The following is a 4954-nucleotide window of genomic DNA, read 5'->3' as shown; positions in this document are numbered from 1 at the left end:
CAATTGTCAACAATTTTTTTTTTTTTTTTATTGTTGTGTAGATCGTTCCAACGATACTAACAATGTCGTGGGATGCGTGTTGATACTTAAATGACAATTCTCCAATTTTTTTAATTTTATAAATATATTAAAAAAAATTGTGTTTAACAAAAATGTAGAAAACTCTAAAATAATTCAGTTTGGATACGAATAAAGATAGTTGACAAACACTTCTCATTAATTTTCTCACAAACGCAACTAACAACTTGTATTTGGTTAAGTGGGACCTAGTGGATACACAAACTCATGCGAGCTGACACATCGGGTTGTTATGAAAATGAGTAAGAAATGTTTGTCAACATAATATTACTCTAGAATAAACCTATGGGAGGTGAAGACTAATTTTTGTGTAATAGTAGTCGGTATCTTCAAAATCTATATATATATATCTTGAAGCCCACTTATTAGCGATCGCCATTTGGACTCCACATAGATTCAACTGGATCTTTTAAATTCCATGTAGGATTTTAGCTGGATCTTAATTGGTATAGTGTCTGTAGAAATCGTTCACATTCGATTTAATGTAATGCTCGTGTAATTACTCGCATCCACATTCACTTTGGTTCGTAGAAACTGTTTACATTCGCATTTAATGTTTCAGAGGCTTTTGATATTTTGTTATAGATATTGTAAACTTTGGCATTCGATTCACAGTAATTGTTTTAAGCTTGTATTGCTTTATATATGTGAATGTGAAGTGGTGCATTTATTTTTTGGTTTATTGTTAATTTTAAAATAGTCCCCTTGCCTTAGTCAAACCAAACATGTACTATTTGTGTATCTATATAATCCCAAGCTCATCCTTGTTATGATGGACTCCACTTAGGGTTCTCTTAAATTCTACATAAAATTCCAGCAGATTCTCTAAAATTATATTACCATGTAGGATTCTAACACATGGCTGTGGATGTCCCTTCACATTCACGTTCGTTCATAGTTTCACATTAAATGAACTATTCTCTCTTTGGCTTCTCCAAGATTCATCTTCCTACTATCTCCGCTCCTCTATTCACATTCAGATCAACCTAAACGCTTCACATTCACTAATAATAATAATAATAATAAATTCTTAATAAAATTACTCCTTCACCACTGTCCTGAATGCAACCCACCTTTATCCAACCATCTCTTCACCATTAAAACAATAAAACATCAACAACTAATACGACATGTTTTAAAACCCAGCCTGGCTTGGCCGGTTTAACCAATTCAATTGAGACCTGAAAGCTTCAACGGGTCGGGTTTATATTTTTCCCATTCATCCAAAACCCTAGGATTTGAGAGGATGATCGGCAAACAATTGACTGCTGAGATGTTGGGACTTTTGAAGAGAAAGTGACGATGAATGCAACGGTGGTGACGGAGTTGATTTCTGGTGAGTAAATTGACTGAAAATCAAACAAAACTGACAGCGACAACAACCAGCTTTTGCCAACTATTGGCGAGGCTAACGGGGGTGGGGTGAGGTGAGTTTTGGTTGCGAGGAAGATGGGAGTAATTTCTAGGTGATAGGGAGGGTTGTCGACGCCGACGTCGATGAGATCTGGCTTGGAATGCTGATGCCAACATCGGTGAGATCTGGCTGAAATTGAACCTATTTCGGCCAGATCTTGGGTATATTTTAAAAATGGGCTCAAGGGATGATTGGGGTTGCATCCGGGGTGTCGTCGCGACCAATCAATCACCGACCGATTTGTATTTGAGGTGTGTTTGCTAAATTTCAAATCTATTAGGAGTGTATTTGCTAAATTTAAAAGTTTTTATCAACCAGTTTGACTGCTATTAAACCGGTCAACCTGGGACCGGACAACTTTACTGGGTTCCACCCCGAGTTGGGTTTTAAAACATGCTGATACCCACCCATTATCATCCACAAACTATCTACCATAAGAAACATAAATCAAAACTCCACTCATTCAACAAAAACAAAGGCAAAAAAAAAGACGAAAAATAAAGGAGAGAGACAAAGCTTGGGGAGATGAGATTGTGCAGAGGGATGGACGCTTCAAATAGGCTAAAACACTGCCACCGCCATTGAAAAGAAGGTACCTACTTGCTTCCTGATTTGTTTCTGCATTGACCTTTGCTTCATGGGTTTTTTTTGTGGAAATTGGTTTAATCGTTGTTTTGTGATAATTATGATATATATTTTTTTTTTTCAGAGTTCTCTGAGCATATCAGGTTTCATAGGTGGGCGTGAGGCGAGGTCAGAGATAACACTCACGCCTCAATAATTCATTCAATCGCCCATGGATTCCAATTCACAGTAGCCACTAAGTCCGTTTTAATTTGATAGAAAGTTTTAATCTTTTTCCAATTTTGGTTTCTAGATTGGTTTTATTGATCAATTTTCTCTTAGGGTTTTCATCTTTTAATTTGTGCCGGAATCTTGCCAAGAAGTTGTTTATTTTTTATGGTTGTGTTTAGTTTTTTTGTATAATGATTTGTATGGTCCTGATGGGTTTATCTTTAGTTTTTGCTATTGATTTCATATTTGATCCTTGATGGATTGTTTTTAATTTTTGTAAAAACATAGTTGAGAAATAACTTTTTCAGTAATTAATTATTTGATTTGCGTGATTGTAAACTGATTATTACGTAATTTGTAAGAATGTGTATACAACAAGCTCCAATTCAGGTATAATTTACATATAAGTACTGTTGTATTTGGTAACATTTTAATGATTTTCTTTAAGTATTTGTTAATTTGTGATATGAAATTTCAAGGATTAGTTTGTAAATTTTGATCAATTGACACCTTTTGTTTTCCCAGTTACGGTTGGTACTTCACATTTGTTGAAGGATTTGTCTATATTGTTCTCATTTATCTTCAACGTTTCACCACTAAATAGATGGTGAATCCATGGAAGACTTATGTGAAGCTCTGTGCCATCTTAATGGGTTCTCATGGACTTACCAAAGGGTCTTTGGCTTTTCTTAACTATCCAGCATAGCTCATGTTCAAATCCACAAAGGTAAATATTCAACTCCATTACTTTTTTAATTTCATGTTGACAAAAATAACATTTTTCCTTACTAGACATTTCGACAACTTCAGTTTCCGTTTGATAGTCAAATTGGGTCTCTTAATCTGTAATGGTGTAAATGACTCAAATTTGCTCATTGACTCTTGCTATGTGAATCAAGTAAATGGGATCAATTTGGCTATAATTGGAAATTTATTTTGCCATCTCAGGTTTTGCCTGTAATGGTCATGGGTGCATTCATACGGGGCCTCAGATGAAAATACCCAGTTCATGAATATGTATTTGTAATACTTTTAGTTTTAGGGTTGATTCTTTTTAACTTAGCAGATGCACAAACTTCACCAAATTTCAGTATGATTGGTGTTATAATGATATTGGGTGCTCTAATCATGGATTCGTTTCTTGTTAATTTGCAAGAAGCAATCTTTACCATGAATCCTGAAACCACCCAGGTGATTATCCTGTGCTATGCTTTTATGTTGTTTCTTAAATTGAAAAATTGTGACTTTATTATATCTAAATATCATCTTACTCTGTGACTTCTGTTAGTTTCAATCTTAATTGTTCTATTTCATTTATTTATGGTTTAATTGGTGACTGTAAAGAAGAGATCTACTGTTTTTACAGCTATAGAGAACTGGATTTCTCAAATTTCCACCTTCTGTGGTTTTAAATTTCAGAATTAGATTAATTTGAGCTAGAAAGGCCTGATTTTCAGTCCATAGACTCATCAAATTCAGTTCCAAGTCTTGCAAATATCACAGGTTAAGAGTGTTAAAATCACATATAACTTGAATTTGATCTTTAAAGTTACTGGATCATTGAAAGCTAATTATGTGTTTGGTGTGCACAAATATTGTTGGAGTGTACTTAATAATTGAAGTCTGAGATTTTGTGAAAATTGACTGTTGAAAAATGACAATTGCAAATAACTTACCGAAAGAGAAGAAATCCAGGAGAAGCAAACAAAGTTTTATTGTGCAACAAATTTTGTGGGGATGGTGTATAACTATAAACTTTACATAAATTAATTAAGATTAGTTTTGCTATTACATAACACTGGAGAGAATAGTATAACATTGTTGCAGATACTTTGATTGAAATTGCAGTGGATAGTGGGCTTCTTGAGCTTTTGGCATCGAGGGGAGGTGCGTGCATCAAGAATTAGTGTATTGCCATGACACATTTTCCTGGTCTCTACACATATGGGTTGGCTGTGGCGACTGCAAAAACAGGTCTTTTAGAGAAACTGACATTTTTACAAAACAGGAGAAGTGTATCTAAACGGTGTCCAAAATCCATGGTTGTTAATAATTTAGGATTGGGTTTAGTCTTGCTCAGTGGTATTATAATATTTGCGGCTATTTCACCCAAGTACCATGTTCACCACACTAAACTCAAGTACTCAAATTCCTGGGCTTATCTTTTTTATGAAAGAAGAGAAAATGATAGATCGAGATAATAAGATTGAATGGTAGAAGTTAGATTGATTTACATATATTTTCTGTGCCAAAGTAAGAAAATTGTTCATTTGTTTTTGGATAGTTAAGTTGATAGATATATAGCTGAAAATTTTTGGTACTGGTAATTTTACTATAAAGAGTTAAACAATTTTATGGTGCAATGCGATATGTCAGATATTGGAATGAAAGAGAAGGCAAGAGAGGCAGAGACGCCAAAGTATGCCAAGAGAGAAGAGAGAAAAGGAATCTTGTATTTTTCTTTTGTATTTGAAATGTACATATAAGGGACTATTTAATTATTTATACATGTATAGAACTCTAAATTAGACAAACGCATAATGTGCTTTAAAACTATAATCCCACACAATCTGGGATGTGATTAGCATAAAGTCAGGATTGTAATAAAGCATAATATTTGACATTATGTCAAATATTAGCTTTCCTTAATAATCTTATTCATATCTT

The 4954-nt window shown here is 34.0% G+C and overlaps 1 long non-coding RNA gene across 4 annotated transcripts; it reads left to right on the top strand.

Annotated features, from left to right (window-relative positions):
• Positions 1-1926: 1926 nt before the first annotated feature.
• Positions 1927-4360, top strand: LOC116107780. Of its 4 annotated transcripts, none has more exons than XR_004124533.1 (4): positions 1927-2084; positions 2202-2316; positions 2813-3014; positions 3236-4360. It is a non-coding gene; the product is annotated as an uncharacterized LOC116107780 (long non-coding RNA). The 4 variants fall into 4 exon arrangements; XR_004124535.1 differs by having other exon boundaries at positions 2813-3478; positions 4136-4360; XR_004124534.1 differs by having other exon boundaries at positions 2813-3478; positions 4115-4360.
• Positions 4361-4954: the final 594 nt, after the last annotated feature.

The sequence above is a fragment of the Pistacia vera genome, unplaced genomic scaffold (assembly GCF_008641045.1).
Source record: "Pistacia vera cultivar Batoury unplaced genomic scaffold, PisVer_v2 Contig117, whole genome shotgun sequence".
NCBI lineage: Eukaryota > Viridiplantae > Streptophyta > Magnoliopsida > Sapindales > Anacardiaceae > Pistacia > Pistacia vera.
Note: the sequence above shows the minus strand (reverse complement) of the source record. Positions and strands in the feature narration are given on the sequence as shown.